This window comes from Periplaneta americana, chromosome 5 (genome assembly GCF_040183065.1).
Source record: "Periplaneta americana isolate PAMFEO1 chromosome 5, P.americana_PAMFEO1_priV1, whole genome shotgun sequence".
NCBI lineage: Eukaryota > Metazoa > Arthropoda > Insecta > Blattodea > Blattidae > Periplaneta > Periplaneta americana.
In genome coordinates, this window is record NC_091121.1 from 88534241 (window position 1) to 88558511 (window position 24271).

A 24271-nucleotide genomic window follows, 5' to 3' on the forward strand; every position below is an offset into this window, starting at 1 on the left:
GAATACAACAAGAAACTATATATCACACATAATTATAACCAACAAATACTAAGTCAATATCCTTCATCCGACTTGGGTACAATGACACCTTTCAGTCTTATTGTTCTGAAGAACAAATACTACGACGTTGTGGTCAACATGGCGGAAGGCCGCCTCTAAGACAATATTAGGCGATTATGAAGCAAAGAGGCAATTGTATAGTCATAATAAGAGGGAGAAATTTATTTTTTAAGGTATCAAACGTCAGTTATTAATTACTGCAATGTCTTCAAGTGCAAAAAAATGTTTGATAATTTAGAGAATAGTTTAACTCTGTTAAATGTAATAAATGTAATTTTAGAGTACCTTATTTATCCTTTGTTGATTAATTCGAATAAAGAAGAAGCAGAAATCGTTTAATAATAATAATAATAATAATAATAATAATAATAATAATAATAATAACGATAATAATAATAATAATAATAATAATAATTTTATTTGAAATATAATAATAGTACCTACACTTTTGGTTGTCACTCCCGATGAAGCAAAAGCTTGTGGCCGGGAGTGGAGGTATCGATCAAATTCCAGCAGAATTAATACAAGAGGGTGGAAGCGCATTATCTAACGACATTTATAGGCCTAAGCTTGTACTTGCTATTTGGGAAAAGGAAATTGTACCAGAATAATGGAAGGAGTCCATAATCGTACCTATCTTTAAGAAGGGGGACAAGACTAACTGTAGTAACTTTCGAGGAATATACTTTTGTTGACGTCGTACAAAATTGTGTCCAGTATTCTTTTGACAAGATTAACTCCATATGTAGATGAAATTATTGGGGATCATCAGTGTGGTTTTAGGCGTAATAGATCAACTATTGACCAGATATTTTGTATTCGACAGATAATGGAGAAAAAATGGGAGTATAAGGGTACAATGCATCAGTTATTCATAGATTTCAAAAAGGCATATAACTCGGTTAAGAGAGAAGTTTTATATGATATTCTTATTGAATTTGGTATTCCCAAGAAACTAGTTCGATTAATTAAAATGTGTCTCAGTGAAACGTACAGCAGAGTTCGTATAGGTCAATTTCTGTCAGATGCGTTTCCAATTCACTGTGGGCTAAAGAAAGGAGATGCTCTATCACCTCTACTTTTTAACTTTGCTCTAGAGCATGCCATTAGGAAAGTCCAGGATAACAGGCAGGGTTTGGAATTGAACGGGTTACATCAGCTTCTTGTCTATGCAGATGACGTGAATATGTTAGGAGAAAATCCACAAAGGATTAGGGAAAAGACGCGAATTTTACTAGAAGCAAGTAAAGCGATAGGGTTGGAAGTAAATCCCGAAAAGACGAAGTATATAATTATGTCTCGCCTGACCAGAATATCATACGAAATGGAAATATAAAAATTGGACATTTATCTTTTGAAGAGGTGGAAAAATTCAAATACATGGGAGCAACACTAACAAATATAAATGATACTCGGGAGGAAATTAAACACAGAATAAATATGGGAAATGCGTGTTATTATTCGGTTGAGAAGCTTTTATCATCCAATCTGCTGTCAAAAAATCTGAATGTTAGAATTTATGAAACAGTTATATTACAGGTTGTTCTTTATGGTTGTGAAACTTGGACTCTCACTTTGAGAGAGGAACAGACATTAAGGATGTTTGATAATAAGGTTCTTAGAAAAGTATTTGGGGCTAAGAGGGATGAAGCTACAGGAGAATGGAAAAAGTTACACAACATAGAACTGCACGCATTGTATTCTTCACCTGACATAATTAGGAACATTAAATCCAGACGTTTGAGATGGGCAGGGCATGTAGCACGTATGGGCGAATCCAGAAATGCATGTAGTGTGTTAGATGGGAGGCTGGAGGGAAAAAGAACTTTGGGGAGGCCGAGACGTAAATGGGAAGATAATATTAAAATGGATTTGAGGGAGGTGGGATATGATGATAGAGACTGGATTAATCTTGCTTAAGATAGGGACCAATGGCTCGCTTATGTGAGGGTGGCAATGAACCTCCGGGTTCCTTAAAAGCCATTAAGTAAGTAAGTAATAATAATTGGTTGACACTCCCGATGAAGCAAAAGTTTGTGGCCAGGAGTGGAGTTTACATTAAATAATGGAAAAGTAATGTTACAAACTTAAGGCTACACTAAAATAATTATTTAATTATTTAATTTAATTAATAAAATGTAAGTGTGTAAAAGTGAAATGAAAAATGCCAAAAATAATAATACAAGGAATAATAAATACAAGAAATACAATGGAATTATACCAGGGCATGCACAGAACAATTGATTAACTAGGAAGTCCAAGGAGCGATGACCCCTTTAAACAAAAATGAAGTAAAGTTAAAAAGTATTGAGTAATAAAATTGTAAAATAAGTACAAAATATTATACAATAATAGTCTATAATGAAGTAATGATAATGCAAAGTAATTGAACAGCGAAACATTTTTGAAGTGTTAGTGAAATCAGGATAGTATCAGTGAAATGTGTCGTAGTTCCAGTGCAGTGAGTGAGTTGACAGCGAAATGAGTGTACTTAGTACTGAAAGTTATTTGTGCATATATGAACATATCACACTCGTGGGTTTTAGTTTGAACTTAGGGTTAAGATACAAATTAGATTTACTTTAAATTTATTTTAAGTGATCTTGCTTTATTTAATTTGGGATGCTTTGTTATTAGTATTATTATTAATTGTATTTTTTATTATTTGTGTTTATTACTAATTGTCATTATTGAGTGTAATTAGTTACTACTGCCACCCGGTATTTACCCATTTGCAGTGTGAATAAATACTACATACATACTGATCAGGATTTAAAATCAGTTGAAGTGCTTGCTTTTTAAATAATTTATTATTGGAAGGTGATAATTTTGAATGTCTTTAATGAAGTTATTATACAATCTCGGGCCGAAATTTGAGCCATACCTTAGCCCTGCTTCAGAATTGCATTTGGATTGAAATAAAGGACATGATATAAATTGTAGTTACGTACGCAAAAAAAATATATATATATATCTATGTTATCTTATTTATTTTTATCTCTTAATCGAGACTTTCAGAACTAGCAGTCGATGTGTCGTAGTAAAATATGCAAGTATAAATGCACGAGGCTTATTTATTCTAGCGCGACTGTGCACATTTTCCTGAGGCGCCGGAAGAGAAGTCCCTCTCGAGATAATGTAACTTTAATGAATAGGACTGAGAGCAAATTAACGGAAGGAAACAGTTGCGCTTTTTTCCCTACTTTGTGCACGCGGTCCACAGAGGGAGGGTGAAGTCTCAATGAGGTTCTCCAAATGAAGTCCGAACTCTAAAAGTTTGCCGGATCATAAATAAGGCAGCTGCCAGGACCTCCGAGTCAGTCGATACCCGCTAATAATCTAAATTAAATGCATTAATAATTTCAAATGAAATATGATTTCATCTGTACTATATATTTCAATTAAAAACTTTCCCTTTTGCGCTTTGAACTGGCTCACTAGACCAATAGCCTATCCCCCTTACCCTCTCTTTTCATTCCCTTAAGGGCGTTGGGTAGTGTAGGGGGTGGGCCTGAAGAACACCCCATTTCCTAGTACGGATGAACAACCCCTAACGAGATTCAACTCTCGTGACCCATCCCACAAGTTCTTTCTCAATTAAAATGAAGCTAAAATTCCCGTCGCTTTGAGACTGAAGAGTACGGTAGTCGACTCCAGAGAGTGGCTACAAAGTGGGTAAACAATATTATATGGATACATTAACTTCCAAATTCCACACGTATTACCAATTTTTTATGGTTTAACCATATTTAGGTAATGCTTCTCTCTAAAGGGAAAGGTCAATCCGATTACATGTATTGAGTATTATAATGAACACGATTACCGTATCGCATGTATCCGAGTATTTCTTGCAATTATCTTGGCTTCGTTTACGAGAGAGACGTTCAGTTCATTCACTCTGTTTGTTGTATCAGATTCAAAGTAATTCCATACCTATTTACCTAGTTCCTCGCTTCACACTTTCAGCATCCCACCAAAACCGTGATACACGTTCACAGCATAACCTTGTTCTATCAATACCACGTCATCAAACAACTCTACTATGCTTTCTTCACAATACACACAGCCCGTTCCTGGAATTCCTTATTACTGGAAATCATGAGCAGTCGGAGTCTAAAGTCTTTTAAACACACACTACATAGAAATGTTTTTATTTAACAGAACTAGACTCTTGCAGAAGTTTCTAAATAGTCTTAAATGACCAAATTATTATTTTTTTCTCCTCTCTCTTCCCTTTTCTTGTCCCTTTTTATTATCTTGATATATTACTTAATCGTTTGTATCTGTATGCTACAGGCGTGGACAAATTATTAGCAAAATTGAAGATCTTTATAACATATTTTTACAAAATTTGACTCTTCAATTTGGACTACAGTTAACATTTTTGTCAAGTATAATGATAGAAATATGCAAAAATATGAACATTAGTATAAATTGAAAAGTCAAATTTTGTAAAAATATATAATAAAAATCGTCCATTTACTAAAAATTTGTCCACGTCTATATATAGTACGTTTTTGCTATTCAACTTTTTATGTCTTGTAACCCGCATGTATTCTCCTATTAGTATATTAACTGAATATTGTATCTCAAGTGAATTAATCGTCGAATTTATCTCGAGCAGTTTATGTCTTATAAATTATATATATATATATATATATATATATATATATATATAGTCCACACCTGTGGAGTAACGGTTAGTGCGTCTGGCCGCGAAACCAGGTGGCCCGGGTTCGATTCCCGGTTGGGGCAAGTTACCTGATTGAATTTTTTACGAGGTTTTCCCTCAACCCAATATGAGCAAATGTTGGGTATCTTTTGGTGTTGGACCATGGATTCATTTCACTGGCATTATCACCTTCATCTCATTCAGACGCTAAATAACCTAAGATGTTGATAAAGCGTCGTAAAATAGCCTACTAAAATAAAATAAAAATTATATATATTCCCCTTATGTTATGTAACTGATTTTGATTATATGTATTTTATACTTTATTTTACATTCTCCTTATATTATGTAACTGATCTTAACTATTTGTAATTTTCTACTACATTTTATGTAATCTCTAAGGTATCTTTTTTGTGTTGTTTTGTAATCTATCACATAAGTTAATTTTGTATTTCATGTAGGCCTATATCATTGAAACCTGGTTGAGTGGAAGAAAAGATCTTATGGCCTTAACTCTGCCAGGCAAAATAAAACTACTACTACTACTACTACTACTACTACTACTACTACTACTACTACTACTACCATCACCACCACCACTACTACTACTACTACCACCACTACTACTACTACTACTGCTGCTGCTGCTGCTGCTACTAACGCATGCGCTCTTCTAGTGTATCGTTCAGTAATTACAATTAAAGATGCTTTTACATAAGATCAATCAAAAGTCCTTTCAAATTCCTTTGCATTATAATTATGAACTTTATAATATGCGAGATGTTTTTGACCAAAAAGAGGAAAAGAAATTGACTGAGTCACTGATTGAGGAGAAACTGCCTTCTGAAGAATTCACTGGAAGGAATGGTGAACAGAAGAAAAGTTCGGGGCAGAAGAGGATATCAGATGACAGACGATATTAAGATATATGGATCATATGAGGAGAAAAAGAGGAAGGCACAAAATAGGAAAGACTGAAGAATGTTGGGTTTGCAGCGAAAGACCGCCCTAGGGCAGAACACTATGTTGTTGTTGTTGTTTAGTCAACTGTCCGAAGACAGGTCTGAACCCCACAAGTGACACTGAGACACCACTTACGAAGCAACTAGGCCAGGAGATAATGGGGTAGGGTGGCCAGTCCCTTTTCCTTTGCCCCTCCACTGCATATATCGCCGACTAGTACGTATTACACTGGTCAGACTTCAGAAGAACACTATGAATGAATGAAAATAATATGTGAGATAGAAGAATATCACTCTTTTTCGACAAACACCATGCTCTCTGCAACACTGTGCACAGTATTTGCAGTAAAGTCTTGAGATATTCTCAATGTATTGCAAGATAGCAGCTATGAATTGCTGTAGGGTTCTTTGGTATGTGACGAAAATTCGTTCTATGTCATAACCTACACCATAATATGTTGCATGACTGAGATATGGAGAAAGTGAACGCCATATTGTTGATGGTAACTTTCGCTGATAGTTACCCGTATGCCAAACAAAGATAGTCACAATGATTTGGAGCATGATTTCATTAATAAGATGAAGACGTGAATCAAAAGAAGGAGAAGAATACCACTGAAGTTGCTGAGTACCTGGTTTTCTGAAAATTATTTTATTTCCTACGTCATTTAGCCTATATTTTATTTTTATCATTAATACCATCCTTTTTAATAACTTCTAATAGTATCTGTAATTACAAACAAGTCCCCGCTTTCACAAGATATACGATTGCAACATTATGTCTCCGTTGTACTGGAACTTAAATTGTGGATTAGCACGCAAACTGTCCTTTAATGTAAACGCCGGAATAATTTATGGCAGCAAGTGTCATGCGGAACAACTTCGGCGAGGCTGGAAGCCTTTCAACGCGACAAAAAATTAATCCAAATCATACCGAAATCCCTAGAAAAAAAATTAAAAGATGATGATTTTCCGTTCGTGTAAACATGTGTAGCCATATTTTAAGTGCACTAAAGTATTACTTCTTTTTTATTCTTCCGATTATGGTTCTTGAGACACTTCTGGCCTCCGCTAACTTCGTGATATAAATGACTTTTCAGATATGACACGCTTTTAAATGAGACTATACTGACTCTAAGATATGATCGTGGCAGGGTTTAAATTTTATTTACTTGAATGTTGGTGAACTTCAGTCTAGACGTCTGAGTCAGAAACAATGGTATTTTGTATAACGTAAATCTACACGAGTTCTCTGGGTCTACTACAGTTCCAAAAGCAGCAAAATTAAGGATTATAATATGATTAAAACCTATTACAGTAAGACGAGGTTAAATTCGCGAAACTGTTGTAATTATGAGAATAGAAATCACTCGACCGCTGAGAAATAAAATGGCTAATTACATTGCGTAACAAATTTTAACTTTTTTTTTGCGCTGGGAATGTGACACATGTTTTCTATACAATTTGAGTCTCCTGAATACGAATATGATAATAAAGAACAGTTGTTGGTTACAGGTTTCGAGAAATTTTCGAATTTATATCTATTCAAAAAACTGCTTTATATAATGACAATAAGGTTAAATATTCACTGTTCATAAAAATACATCTTTCTTTTTCTGCTTTTTATTTTACACTGGGCATTAGGTACATCACGAGCTAAAGTCCAACAATAGTCTGCTAGCGTATTGGTACTTCACTGTCCTAGGTATCTTTTTTCCACAGTTGAAATTTCTTGATGAAAACGCTCATCATACTCATCACTGAAATCATCACAATTCTCGGGGAAAAAGTCAAGGTGGGAGTGAAGGAAGTGAATTTTGAGGGACATTTTATAACCCATAATTGCATACGCCAATAGTAAATATTTTACTAGTACTTCATAGTTCTCACTTCTACAGTTACCCAGAAAATTTAATTCAACTTTTTGAATGCAATCCAGTCGGCTCTCTCTTTTCCTTCCAACAAAGATTCGAAGTGATTGTCCTTCATTATTTATCTAATTTGTGGTCCATTGAGGAATCCCTCTTTTATTTTTGAATCACTAATAGCAGGAAATTTTTCCTGGATATGTTTAAATGCTTCTATTTTATGATTTATCCCTTTAACAAAACTCTTCATTAACGCTAACTTAATGTAAAGGGAGTAACATTACTTTACTTTGAAGTGCAAGGGGTTGATATATAATATTTTTCTTCCCTGGCTCTAGTGATTGTCGTTTTATTTTATAATGCTTATCTCGAGCGCGACTGTCCCATTTTCACAGAAAGCAGCAAAATTTTGTGTAGCCTAATTTCGTTCCAAGAAGCAATGCTACTACCTTCAAATCCGCATATATAAACCATTCGTACTCTGAATATTATCATTAAAGCACACTTTAAAGAAATATATGTTTTACACAGAATACTAACACCTGGTAAACTGAAGCAATTTCATACGGCGAACCTGTTTCTCCCCCAGAGAAGGGCAATAAAACAATGTTCCGCTTCTACAAATGGTTTTGACAGGGTAGTCTATTGCAAAATATAAACTACAGTAATATAATTAAAGTTCATAGTGAAAGAAATACACATCTAAAGTAAAATCATGTAAACTCAAGCGAATTCATACCGCGTACCTGTTTCACCCCATCCAAATAAACTCTTAAAAGGGCAATAAAATAATTTGCTTTTCTACAAGTATTTCTAACATGGTAGCCTACTTATACAAATATTGTTTTCACATAATGGATCTTCATATTTGTAAAAAAAAAAATAGTTACACACGAAATACGGCGATTTTTTAAATAAAATGAACGGAAAATGAATTATATTGTTCATCTCGAAAACCCGAACTGATGGAACATTTTGCTTCTTATTTTTTAATTCAGGAGGTCTAAATTAGTAAGAATTTGTTAGTTTTATGTCTGGCGCAAAATGACTGTTGACCAGTGTTATACATTCCTCTACTTCAGTCATTAGGAAAAAAAAATATGCCTCTAAATTTTCTGAGTGAAGTTTAGCTCCATCATTTCTCAATGATCTCAGTTGCTGTGATATTTGTATTGGAACAAATTCTTCAGGGACTAGTAGGTTTTCCCTTTATTCTTTTGCTAATAAATTAAGTTATGAATCAGCCAACGACGTAGCTCAGGCGATAGCGTGTTTGCTTGCTGATCCAGAGTTACGCTCGGACATGGGTTCGAGTCCCGTTTGGACTGATTATCTGGTTGAGTTTTTCCGTGGTTTTTTCCAACTTTAAGTCTAAAACCAGGAATTCTATGGAGAATCCTCGTCCTCATCTCGTCAAGTAGCCTACTATCTCGGTGTCATAAATTCCATCTACGCAAAATAACCGAGTAGTTGTTACAGGATCGTTAAATAATCAAATAAAAAATTATTAATCTACATGAATTGCTTTGTCTGATTATATTGTCCATAAACGTTATGTTAATTACTTCTATTCTAATGTCGCTGTCACATAATATGAATTATAACGTTGACTATTAAAGTCAAGTTATTTCACATTATGAAAGATTAAAATAAATATTTAGAAAATGTATATTGCCAGGTTATATCCATTCAACGGTAATTTTTCCTCACTCAACGTCGGACACATGTAGGATACACATACAATTTCACCAATAACTTAACGTTTGAGCACTATACACCAACTGGTAGAAAAGAAAGTGTCTTCTGCTTGAAGCCACTACTGCAGACGCGTTGTCACAGAGTCGAAGAGCCTGATTTCAGAGCTTCAGTTTTCCGGAATGATTGCCCTCGTTTCATGTAACTCGACGCATTAAGTCAGTGCAAGTCAATTACAGGCCGGGGAATGGATAAAATAGCGGCGTCACGTGTCCTTGCTGCATTCATCACCTTTTTGATTGCACAACACAATCACTGTTATTGTTGTGGGACCCGCATGTTGATCACGGTTACCGCAGTGATCTCGCTCTAATCAACTGCTAACCAGATCGCATGACAAATCTACTGTGATTTCATCAGTCTGTTGTCAACGCCTGCTTCCCGAGGACTAGAAAGCTTCTGTCAGACAGCCTCACCAATCTCGCAGGCTATAAATTTCACAAAATTCTACTACTTTTAGCTATATAGATAAAAGTGTTGCTTTTTTTATTCTCCATAATTACACGTTCTATTTTTTATTCACTTTAAGCGAATAATCTATATCTCTTCTTGTTGTCTTGCAGATGGTTATGAAGTAGAACTAGGCTGTATACAAAACAAGTGAAAAATGCAGTACTATAAATATATTATATGTAAGGCGCTCAGATCACTTTCATTATAGCACGTCTGTTTTTATCTGGGATGATTCCTTTAGTAAAGAGCTACAAAAAATACCATTTTGATATGTTTTGAATAGATGTTCAGAAAAACGTACATTTTAAAATACATTAATTATGAGATCGTGCAACACTGCAATCAGCAGGAAGTACAAATTAAGTTGTGTTGCTCTGAATAGCTACTTCACCTGGCTTGTTGAAGGTCATTGCCATGTATATCGCTTTTCGACTCGTAAGAAAAACTATAGATGATATAACGTTTAATTTTTATGGTTAAATGTCTTAGAGAACGAGCAACGCTAGTATCACTTTAAACAAAATCTCAGAAAATTTAAAATAAACCCTATAATCTAATTTTAATTAAATGTTCAGAGAACGCAGACAATAAGGCACGCTTATTTCAAACTGAATTTAAAATATTAAGATATATTATTTTTTTTACAGTATACACACCATTTCAATTAAATATTCTAGACATCGTAAATAATAATAAGTTTAATTAAATGGTTTTATTATTTTCAGTATATGACTTATTATACAGTATTTAAGGAGTAGTTCCTTTATATTACATATTTTGCTGTTTGTATTAACGTTTTCATCGCTCCTACAACATCAGGTATATTCTTACATTATCTAATAGCTATATTAACTTCATTTTCAATATGCAGAAGCATAGTGAATATCAAATGTCAATAAAACAAAGTTAAAAGTTAAAAAATGCAAAGTAAAAACATTTAAATATATGCTACGAGCTTTCAATTAAATTCTTACAATTATTATTGACCTATGTTTGTGAATGATCATGCAGAATTTGTATACGTTGTGAATTTTATTAGTGTGAGTGAAAACTCGTTTATAGTTTGATTTACATGATGTGAAATGTGTAAACTATGTTACGTCATATTGTATCTATGTTCATTTATTAGTGTTTTAGTGTGGTATTGTTTGAATATGTAGTTCCTCTCATAAGGTTGATATTTGAACTTATGGGCCGATGTTGAAGTATTATCTAAAATAGAAGAAGTATTATATATGAATTGAGTTAATTAATCAACTTTTGATTAAAATGAAATGTACAATTTAGACTTACGTGATTATTTGTGTGTGGTTTAGATGTTATCTTCTATTAGGCAGCAATGGTGTAATACTGAAGTACCTTCAGAAGTTTTCAAAGCTGAAAAATGAAATTCTTATAAGTATTTTGTAGGTACTTCGATGTTTCAATTATGGGCCGAAGTCTAAGTATTTTAGCCGGATTTCTATAGGTATATTAAGTTAAATAAACATAGTTTAATTAAATGGTGTATAGATGGGCTTACGTAATTTTTAACTGTAGTTCTTTGAGAGTTATCTTCTAATTATAGGAGGTAGTGTGAAAGAACGTCAAAAGTTTTCGGTAATGAAAATTAAAAAAAAATGTATAAGTATCTATGTAGGTTACGATAAAATAGTGTAAATATGTGCAAATAAACTTACTTATTATATGGAAGAAATTTTCTAAATGCTATTGTCCATTAAAATTGTGAAGTACAATTCAGTGGTATCTAAAAGAAGAAAATATATTATTAATTTAAAGTTAAATGAAATTACTATGTAAAGTGACATTACAAGTATTTAATCGTTATTAGACTGAATAAATTGAAATAGTTGTTATATAATATGCAGTTCAAAAAATGTATTAATATGAGTCGTATGGTAACAACAAATTTAAGAAACTGAATGTTCTAAGTAAGTTCAGTTACGATAAAACGCTATACTGGAGAATTACCACTGTCGCTTTGAACCGTGCCGTTACGTTTACCACCAAATTTAAGTAAATACACAATGTCACAAACATAGGAACATGACGTTGGTGTGTGGCGTAGTTGGCGGGAGAAATCTCTCTCTCTCTCTCTCTCTCTCTCTCTCTCTCTCTCTGCCTCCTTCGTTCTGAACATTACTGAGAGATAGCACCAGTGTTAGCTACAAAGTGTATTTGCGCAAATATATTGCAAGTAGATTACGTGACTTATTACGTGTCTTAGATTAGAGTCTCGAGACAAAACAGTTTTGTGCTATATTTCTTTTTTTTCTCTCTGTCTACCTCCTTCGTTCTGAACATTATTGAGAGATAGCACCACTGTCAGCGACAATGTGTATTTGCGTAAATATTGCGAGTAAATTATGACGAGTGCCTTAGATGAGAGGCTCGGGACAGAAACAGTTTTGCTGTATCGCAATTCGCGGACCCCTCATGCAGTGGGAGCGTGATACTTACTTGAATTTATTTTCGCGTGTACATTGCAGACCTTGCGTTTACGAAGTTTAGGTTAGCTTTGGTTAGGTTAGCTTAGGTTAGCTTTGGTTAGGTTAGGTTAGCTTAGCTTAGCTTACGTTAGGTTAGGTTAGGTTAGCTTAGCTTAGCTTAGCTTAGCTCAGGTTAGGTTAGGTTAGCTTTGGTTAGGTTAGGTTAGCTTTGGTTAGGTTAGGTTAGGTTAGGTTAGGTTAGGTTAGGTTAGGTTAGGTTAGATAAGGTAAGGTAAGCTTTACTTTGGTTAGGTTAGGTTAGCTTTGGTTAGGTTAGCTTGATTTCATTCGTCTATGTAGTAATTAAAATATAATAATAATATGACAGTTTTTGATTCGTAATATTGATAAAAAATAATAGACTATAATGAATGCGGTGAATAATTTCATGGTCCCTAAATGTTTTTTTCGTAAAAGGATAGGTATTTTTCTATAGGCCAGAAATAAAACAGCAACGCCGTCATAATTACGTACTTTACGCTTTGTCGAACATTAACCGGAAATTTACTTTCCGTCATTTTAATGGTATTCTGTGAAACACACCTTTTTTTTCCTGTTAATTTCCTTGTGACAATCTAGTTTATGATCTTAATACATCTTCATTTTTTTTAATGCAATCAAATAACTGCCGTTGTACGACATAAAACCATGAACTTGACTAATGGAGTGAATTATTTAAGAATATAGTTGCGTATTTGATTACCGCCATTTCGATTATATATTGTATGATACGGCTCGGTACGGTCCGGTGACTAGTGGCCAGCGAGTAGCGTCGACTATCGATATTGGTCTGCCGTGGGTATTATCCAGTTGTTCCCGATAAAATGTTATGAGTAAATGCAAATAAACTTACCTCCTTATTATCATGTATACTCCGTTCAATAATGTTTGACAGGATAAATAAACATTGCCGGCAGAGCAGCAGAGAAGTATAATTGCTATTCAACAAATGGCAGATGTCTCATTCCACGCTTGTCTTGAATTTGGACGGGGTATAACGCTTCAGACCTCCCAACTTCAAGATAAGCATGGAATGGGACCTCTGCCATTGATTCAATAACAATTGAGCACCCACGTGCAATAATGGGATAAGTATGAATGTCTTTCGTATCTACTTACCCCCTTATTGCATGTGGTGCTCAATTTTATACATCTCTGCTCCTTTGTCGGCAATATTTACTTCTCCTGTCAGACATTATGGAACGGAGTATAGTTAGAATATTAGGTCTAATATAGTCTATAACTTACCTTTTTCGTAAGTCTCATTCACTTGAAAATACTTTGTTTTGCATTATTGACTATTGGGACTACGAGTAAGAGGGATGAAGTTACAGAAAAATGGAGAAAGTAGCACAATGCAGAACTGCACGCATTTTATTCTTCACCTAACATAATTAGGAACATTAAATCCAGACGTTTGAGATGGGCAGGGCATGTAGCACGTATGGGCGAATCCAGAAATGCATATAGAGTGTTTGTTAGAAGATCTGGGAGAAAAATATTTTTGGGGAGACCGAGACGTAGATGGGAGGATAATATTAAAATGGATTTGAGTAAAGTGGATTATGATGATACGGTTAATCTTGCTCAGGATAGGGTCCGATGACGGGCTTATGTGAGGGCGATAATGAATCTCCGGGTCCTTTAAAAGTCATTTGTAAGTAGGTAAGTGAGTAAGTCGGTAAATATGAGTCTTTATAATAATTCTTTCCTTTGTACACTCTCATATCACTAAAGGACTACTCATCGTTCCAAAACATGTTTTTAGTCTACCTGGGTAGCGTAGTCGGTATAGCCCTGGCCTTCTGTGCTCGAGGTTGCAGGTTCCATTCCGGCCCAGTTCGATTATATTTAAGTGTGTTTAAATGCGACAGGCCCATGTCAGTAGATTTACTGTGTTGCGGGACAAAATTCCGGCACACCGGCGACGCTGATATAATCTCTGCAGTTGCGAGCGTCGTTAAATAAATTATAATTTTTAAAAATGTTTTCTCTATTCTTAAAAAGTTAAACCAGTCTAAGAATGGAGAATTGAAATCTATAACGACAAAGTAACAGAACGAATTTTCTCTCAAATTATGTTAAAAAGGAAGTGTTGGTCGGAGCAGACCGGATTTTTTCACTCCACGAAAAAAAAAAAAAAAATACTAAGATGGAGAAAACTGATTTTGAAACGGTGCTCCACACATGTCCCTTTTATCAGTTTGCTTAACATGTTAAATAGGTTATATTTCCTTCTCATTCTTACTTCTGATACGGTCCCTTGCACTGTGCCTAAAAATTCAAAGCAAAATTCTCATTCCAGATTCTTCTATTATCATCGTCGCTATTTTGTTCTAGTTCAGCAATCCAATTATTAGTAGTGGAAAAATACATCCACATCCAGTGTCAGTAATAGACCTTGATTTTAACTATATACCTAACTATACTGGCTGAGGCTCACTAACAAGTACTTTAAATCCATTTTTATAATGGAGCTTATATTCAATTTTATAGCGTTATTTTTAAGGCAGTAATTTTATACACGTATGTGACATTCGATTTGAATGTAGATGCATTTTCAGTAAATATATATTTCTAACAAAGGAATATAAACAGTGAATATTAACATCAAGTAAATATTTTATAGACATAAACATTGTCAGAATATAGGTTACGTAAATGTATTTGCAAATGTATACAATGGGAACTGTATAACCATTAAATATTTATACATTACAAACAGGAGAAATAACATATCTCGTTTGCCTCATTGGTTCATGATATGCCGACTGATGCACATAGGCCTAAACATATTCTGCATCAACAAGTCGAACCTCTATTAGTGAAGGTTCCACTAATTTAATTTCTTTCGCACATTAAGTGAACACGGAAGATATGCAAACGAACGCACTAAAATGTGTTAAAAATTGACAGAACCCCGCAACTAATTCTATTTATTTCACAGATTAAGGCAGCAAGGAAAATATGTGAGTTAACTGCTAGTATTGTATTAAGGATTGTTTAATTTGTTTCATAAAATGAGCCAAAAGAGAAAATATGCTGGTTAACTAATTCAAAAGTACGAGAAATGTTGACAGAAAATTGCAATTAATATAATTTCTTTCACAGATAACCAAATAAATCTAATATGTGAGTTAATTCATTTAAAATGTGTGAAATATTGAAAGAACATTGCAACTAATATCATTTTTTGCAGATTAAAGCAAAAAGGGAAATATGTGAGTTAACTCGCTCAAAATGTATTAAAGATTGACTTAAGATTGTAACTAACTTAATTTGCTTCACAGATTAAGCCAGCAGGGAAAATGTGTGAGTTAACACTCTCATTGCAACATTTATTTCATAGATTGACCAAATGCAAGTTAACTCACTTAAAATGTTTGAAACATTGACAGAACATTGCAATTAAATTCACAGGTTACACAGGTCAACCAAAGAAAGAGAACATGAATTAACTCTATAAAAATATGTATGGGTAAAGCATTGACAGAATATTGCACTCCATTCAATTAGTTTCACAGATTAAACAAAGAAGGAAAATGTGCGAGTTAACTTTCGAAACATTTATAAAACATTGACAGAACATTGTATTCGAGTTATGTCACTGAAAATGAGTGAAACATAGATTCAACTTTACAAATGGCATAAAATAATCATGCTTGAAGTGCGGTATTTCAAATTTGCTATTAAAATTTTATAGCACCTCTGAGAGATATAGGACTGACAAGTTTTGAAGCGTATTTTATTTTAGTATGTTGTTTGAAATTGAAAATATCAGTAGAAGCTTTGAAAGTGTCTCATTTTCAGACAATGTCACACCGTAATATTTTAATGTTATTATTCTGTAAATATTTATTACTTATTACAATGTTTGATTCATATTGATTTTTCTCCCATGAGGTCAACCGCTTTAATTTTTTCTGTTAAGATATAGAGAGTTTTATATATTATAATTTTAGGCGAAGAATGGTAGTGATAATAATCATATTATTTTCATTTATTGCATCTCATTAGGTATTGCCTTGAGTTCACATCCCTCTTTCTCTATGTGAGTTCACTTTATTGTGGAGGGAAGCTGCGTCACTTCTAGACACGTTAGTCGAGGGGTCTGCTCTGTATAATATACAATATTATATGGTTTACGTTAATTCTTACGCATCATTTTTATATCTCAGGGTAACAGATGCGATGGTTTTACGATATCTGAACTCCTTTGTCTGAGAATTATATCTCTCACTTTCTTTTAATTTCCATTCTCTTCGAACTCTTAAACATATTTATCGGCACAAGTAAAGTGCCTGTCACCTGTGAGGGACTTTCTATTCCAGTTAATTTTGTTTCTTAACATTACTAGGTGTGGAGGATTGTAGAAGATAATTATTTCACAAAATACATGGCAACAACGTTTTTTCTTTTTGTCAATTTTGATGTGACGGAGAGATACACCAAGCTATACGCATTTTAACAGAGTTTGCATATGACACTCACTTTAGACCACTATTTATTCAAGAAAAAAATTTAACTGTCATAAAATTTACATATATGTCTAATAAAATTAAGAAAAACTTTAATACTTATCATCCTAAAAGAGAAGTTCATTACTGTAATACAAGGTGCAATTATTGTCTTTCAAAACCTAGAGTTAGATTAAGTAAGTCAAAAAAAAAGTTCTGTTCTATTGCTCTAACAATGTTTAATAAGTTACCACACAAGGCACATGATGCAAGTTATATAAAATTTAAATCTGTTTTTGTATAACTAGTTAATCAACCATCCATTCTGTGGTATTACTGAATTTATTGACTCCACTGTAAATGTATTCTAATTTATAAGCTACATTGCTCTGTATATTACTATTAAGTATTGGTTATTGTTATTATTTATTCCAGTATTGTTATTTCATTTGTATTGTTGTATTCCTCTGTTTTTATATTTTATATCTCTCGTAATTTAGTATATTTTATGTCTATTGCAAAAAACTGTTGCTCATGACATTAATAAACGATTGATTTATTGATATAAGCCCCAGAAAGGAGGCATTGCGCATGATCAGAGAACGTGCGACTGGGTTACAAGAGAAGGACTAGTTGAGGCAATAAAATTAGTTTTGTTTCGTTGTATGTATGATCATGCATACTGTCTCCTTTCTGGAACTTATAAAGTATCTGTGCGGCAAAACGTTTTTCTAAGACTGTATACGTTTGAAAACAATCGTTTGAGAATTACAATGGACATGAGAAAGAATCAAAGAATATACTTAGTTATGTAGGTAAAGAAAGGAAAAATAATTCCATATTTATATGACTCTAATGTATAGTTACAGTTTTGTTGATACGCTTTTCTGGCATGATGTACTCGTTATTATTAAAAAAAGAATTCACAGGTTTAATTTTTGTTCGAAAGTTATAAAGGATTAGAACGGTAAAGATGTAAATGGATCACTCAAAGAACAACTTAACTTTAAGGATAAAATTCAGAAGGAGATATAGAAGGGATGAAGCAAATGTGGTTATTAATTGATTATGAATGGTTTTACTAATTTTTAATCGACTTGAAACAGACTACTGAAAATAATCCATGAAGAAGAAATTGATGGTGGTGGTGACGACATGATGATGATAACACTGCTGGTTTCTATCCTTGGGAACACAGTCGTAAATGAAGACAGAATGTAATACAATATGGAAATCAGCAGTTACTGAAGGAGTTGCTTTTATAATTTTACGAAAATTGAATATATCTTATGTTGATGAAATTGTGCTGGTATACGAAAATATGAAGGGTTATCCACATCTTTCGCATATTTTAGCTTTCATAGTTTGAGGAACTTGTCATCTTAATAAATTTTCAAGGCGACGACATCTGCTGAGGAATTTTGTGCAGTTTCCTTGTAAATCATGGTGCGCGTAGCAATTAGAGAGCTGTACATAAGGAATCTGCATCCGCAGCTTCTAGAATGTGTCTCCAGGTGGCGCTCGCGGCGCTAATGAAGTGCTCCGGCAAGGTGCGAGACAATAACCATAACGACCCAGGCGGGAGTCTTGAATACCTCGCCCGCCTTCCCGCGCGCGCGTCTTCATTTTCTCGAAACACTTCCTCCACGGCTGACATTTTATCGTGATTGTCACACCGGGAACCAATCTCATTCCCTTCTGCACACCCTGTCCCAAAACCTCTGCTTGCTCTGCCTCTATTTCCTGTTGGAAATTCCTCTACACTCAGTCAGCGATATCCATACATTCGTTATCTGTTGTATTTTGGTTAAAAATTGGAAAATTAACAGACTTTTTCACGTTTATAGTGCACCACATTTTCTTAGGAAAGGTTTTCCAGGAATATTTCCGTTTCTTATGACATTCCAACCTCATTATTTTACCGTAACAAGTGGAGAAAGTGTTACAAATATGTGATACTATTTTGTTTGTTTTTCCTTTTGGAATTTACATGTTTTGAATACTAAACGTGAAGTGTAGTCCTGTTTATTGCTGAATGTCCCTGTGAATGGTACACTGGACTAAAGATGTTATAAGATGCTTGAAAAAAATAATTTCCTCAAAATCTAACATATTTCCTTCATAAAAGTGGAGGGACAAATGTGGAGTATTATTAACAAGTTAAAAGAACAACAAAATGCAAAGTCGAAGTCAAATACTACCAAGAAAGCAAGAATAAGCATTTAGTATCTTCATTAGAAGGTGTTTTCCCAACCGTAATACTGAATCCAGAGATTAGTTTCATGTATTTTCTCGAGCTTGTTTTATGATTTCTTGCATTGCTTTTTCATTTCTAAGTTTGTTGGAAGGTGAGATTTTCCCTCCTCCTATAGGTGCCAAAATTAGTATCGAAACAGAAAACCAGGGCATGAAGTTGAAATAGATCTACTAATACTGTAATACTAGTAGGTCTATTTCACATTTTTTTGTGACACACTGATGTTGTAAAACATATCATAGGCCTAATTTAAAAACGATATCAATTAAACGTGTATGTCTGTAAACGTAGATTATTTCTCTTTAAGAATATGTATAATTAATATTTCTAACATTGAGCAATAACCATGTAGCCTACGAGGGAGAGTCAAAAAGGAATCTTAATAATTGTTTTATTAATTGAAAATGTACAATAAGACTACAAAAACTTAATCACTTTTCAACATATTACAACAGAAATCTTGCATTGAACGTAGTGGGGACTATTTTGAAAAGTGATGAAGTATTTGTAATCTTATTGTACATATTCAATTAATAAAACAATTATTATTAAGGTTACTTTTTGACTCTCTCTCGTATATTCAACAAAAGAACTTACTGGTAGAATTTTCACTTTCCTCTAAAACGCAATAATGATAAACGTTTCAACTGTTCAGCTTCTAACGGCAAATTAACACATTCCCGCAAAAAGAGTATCAGTGGGTAGTAATTTGGAAGACTTGCGCTAGAATACAACACGTCTATTTCACATTTGTACCTCTGTTTCATGTTATTTTGTAACAGTTTCTCTACAATAAAATAGTCCTAATAAATTAACACTCGAGATTTACAGTATCCCCAATTAAATTTACACGCAAGTAGTGTTGCTAGTAAATTCATCGGTAACCTCAGAATCTTTCTTGGTATTACGGCATTACCCTTGCTATTATGATAATTATTCTAGTATAGGGATGTCAAGAGAGGAGATATTGTATCCTCCAACAAGGAGTCTAGAAGTCTTCCGCTTACAGAATCGTATGCAGACACACGCTTAAGAGAGATTCTACATGACTGCTACACCTCGTTTAAAGGCTAGAAATGCTCGCGCTTGTCATGTCTTTCTAGTATATCTATACTAATAATAAAATCTGTAGCCAAAATTTGTCTGGTAATTTTCGATTTTCCAAAAATAATTGGTGTTAACATGTATAATTAACCATCCTGAAACCGAAAATCGCTTTTTTGAAATTTTTGTTTGTATGTCTGTCTGTCTGTCTGTCTGTCTGTCTGTCTGTCTGGATGTTTGTTACCTTTTCACGCGATAATGGTTGAACGGATTTCGATGAAAATTGGAATATAAATTAAGTTCTTTGTAACTTAGATTTTAGGCTATATGGCATTCAAAATACGTTATTTAAAAGGGGGGTTATAAGGGGGCCTGAATTAAATAAATCGAAATATCTCGCTTATTATTGATTTTTGTGAAAAATGTTACATAACAATAGTTTCTTTAAAAATGATTTCCGATAAGTTTTATTCTATGCAAAATTTTGATAACACTGATATTTAAGGATATACAAGACTTTTAAAATAACAATACAATACATTTTCACCGCCGCCTCAGATTACAGAGTTGTTGTTCCTGCAGTAACTCCTATGTGCAAAATATAAAATTTATGAGTAGGAAAAAAAAATATTTATTCATTCCATGGCAATGGTACATAGGAGATCGTGAACTTTTACATTTTCGAAAGAAAGAAATATAATTAAATACATGCTCTGTCACTATTTAAATTATTTGAAGGGTTCAGAACCATAGTGGGTCAAGCGCCATTTACTGAAGACGTAGAAAACAATGGTTAAATTTAAGTTATTACCATAATTCAATGGAAACATATAGCAAGTAACTTAAAGTTTACACATTAAAAATAAATTATATATCAATCTTCATTAAACTATGGTTGCATGTAATAACAATTAAGAAACATGTTAAAGGAATTGTCATTGCACCAAATGAGTGCTTTCTGGACCAAAATGATCGCATTTTAATTATTTAAATACAATTTAAATTAAGTGACATATTAAACGATTTATCCTTCTATCAAACACGAATGTTCCCTGGATCAAACGTCCTATTTTAATTATGTAATTACTTTATATTTATTTCTAACAGGTGCAGCGGAGCGCACGGGTACGGCTAGTAGCCTAATATGTCTTAACAGCTTTATTTGTTTTTATTTATGTTTTTATTGTTACTTAACGATGCTGTATCAACTACTACGTTATTTATCGTCAATGGAATTGTTGATAGCGAGATGGTATTGGGCAAGATGAGTCGAAGATTTTTCACGGGATTACCTGGAATTCGCATTACAGTTACAGAAACATCTCTAAAAAATTCAACCAGGTATTCAGCCCAAGCGGGAATCGAATCCACGCCGGAGACAAGTTTCGGATCAGCAGACAATCGCGCTATTGCTTGACCTACACTGGTGGCTCTTTTATTTGCTGAATCAAATTATATTAGCAGTGGAATAAACATACTTTATAACCCAAACATAAACGGTAATTTGAAATTCACTTAATTACACATTAAGTACAAGATTACTATTACACATTAAGTACAAGATTACTATCACACATTAAGTACAAGATTACTAGAGTATCAACAAAGGACAATAATCAAACATGTAGATTTCTTCTGCACACAGTTTTTTGCTCCTCTTTAGTAACGCTGATATGATTATAACAGAGTGACAGTATAGCGGTAAATACCTCAAAGAATCGCGACTGTCATTGATTTATGTCAAAAACATCGCAATTTCAGTGAATTAGTATTTTAACTCAAAATAGCTAATTTAAAGAAAATGACTTCTAAGTTTCAAATGATGAAATTTAAATAAATTTCCGCGGCTGTAGATGTCCTTCGTGTATTTTGCGTTCCAGTTGTTGGCTTTATAATACGGAGCGCAAATTTGTCACGTCCGCGGACGCAAAGAATATGTAACACACAATATTATCATCGCAAAATATAGAGCATTCCAAAAGTCAGTTCAAACATTAAACCGCTATAAATATTACAATATTTGAGATAGGAAAAAAACAAAAACATCACAGTATTCGGCAAACAACGGGGTTTTCAAAACATTGGGAAGATGTCCGCCGTTTTCTTGTTTAACGTACAGCATTCTGTCTGCGACACCATGCACAGCATTTTGCAGATAATGTCTTGGAATATTGGCAATTTCTTGCGAGATGGCATCTTTCAGTTGCAGTAGGGTTGTTGGATGTGTCAGTAAAACTCGTTCTTTAAGGTAGCCCCACAACCAAAAGTCGGCCGGATTGAAATCTTGAGATCGCGGAGGCAACATTGCTGGAAAGTGCCTAATGTTGACTTTGGTCGGAAAATGAACCTCAATTACGCGTGTTAACTATACCATCAATTTTTATTAGGGTATTACTACGCTTTATCAACATCTTAGGTTATTTAGCGTCTGAATGAGATGAAGGTGATAATGCTGGTGAAATGAGTCCGGGGTTCAGTAACGAAAGTTACCCAGCATTTGCTCATATTGGGTTGAGGGAAAATCCCGGAAAAACATCAACCAGGTAACTTGCCCCGACCGGGAATCGAACCCCGGCCACCTGGCTTCCTGGCCAGATGCGCTAACCGTTACACCACAGATGTGGACAATAATGGAATAAGACAGACTGTTACAGTAAATGGGGAGTGTTACTACAGAACTTCGTCATCCCTAGACTGAGGAATCACGATATGGAAAACATAATCTTCATGCAAGATGGCGCTCCACCCAACATCTTCATCCCTGCAAAACAATTAATTACGTAGATGTTTGGAGATCGTGTCATCAGTAGACACTTTCCAACAATGTGGCCTCCGCGATGTCCAATTTCAATCCGGCCGACTTTTGGTTGTGCGGTTACCTTAAAGAACGAGTTTTCCTGACACATCCAACAACCCTACTGCAACTGAAAGATGCTATCTCGCAATAAATTGTCAATATTACAAGACATTTTCTGCAAAATGCTGTGCATAGCGTCGCAGACAGAATGCTGTACGTTAAACAAGAGAACGGCGAACATCTTCTCAATGTTTTGTAAATCCCGTTGTTTACCCAGCACTGTGATGTTTTTGTTTTTTCCCTATCTCAAATATTATATTATTTATAGCGGTTTTATGTTTGAACTGACTTTTAAAATACCCTATATATTATTCATGTAGTTACCCACTCTTATATTGGTTGCATTTTACGTTTACGTTCCAATGGTTTGGTTTTACCATGTTTACTACAACTCCCCTAGGATAAGAACTTTTTATTCCTTTTCGACTCAAATATAAAATGAAAACAAAAAGATGTGAAATCAAAACTTTGCCTGTATCCACTTTAGGTAACAGAAAATATCATTGTCAATGATAACATTACTGATTTCAGCACCTAAATTACTAGTCGTGGTTAAAAATGACTGCCTTTAACAAGAACGCACTAAGGGTAAATGTTTTCCTTTATTCACAACTGGACGTCGAAGCCCGATTATTTGCTGCAAGTATGTGGTGCCGCTCATAAATATGCAACCCGCTCTCATTTATGCGCCGCTGGAAATGTTCGTTGCTCGGATTTATTTTGTGCTGTTGTATCGCGTTCCGGCTCACGCTTCGCGGCAGACAGATGGCAGCACAAAATTCTGGCCATGACAGAGTCCCGGATAGCTGCCCGAGACCAAAGCAGTAGAAAAATCCTCGAAGGTTACTCTATGGAAAGTGTGAAATTGATTATTTTTTGTTGTTATGCTGACTTTAGAAGCGCGGTAGAAGAAATAATTATGTACACTTCCGAAATATAGTCAAATTGATGTCATATAGAAAAATTTATAATTTATTATCATCAAACCTATCAGAAATTGGACCAAAGGGTGATCCATTTCGCCCCAAGACGATTCTAGGAGCTATTTCAGATGACGACCAAGTCGTCGCTTTCCTTTTAGGCCAGCAAAGAATGCTCTTATACAAAGAGCATAGTTGGTCATCATTGTTTTAGCAGATATTGAAGCATTGTCTTGTGCATCCTGTGTTTTCATTTTTTTATGTTCGAAAAACGTGTATCCAGTCGTCAGACGTAAAAATTTATCTCTGATGTTCTGAATTGAAGAAATAAATAAACAAATAGACATAGTGAAGGATGTAACAGGGGATTAGAATACCTGTAAATGCGTGAAATAGTTATGCACTGGGTTGAATATTTTTGCCACATTTCGATTTTTACGGGAATTGGTTCTTATTTATCAGGATTGTGAATATGGT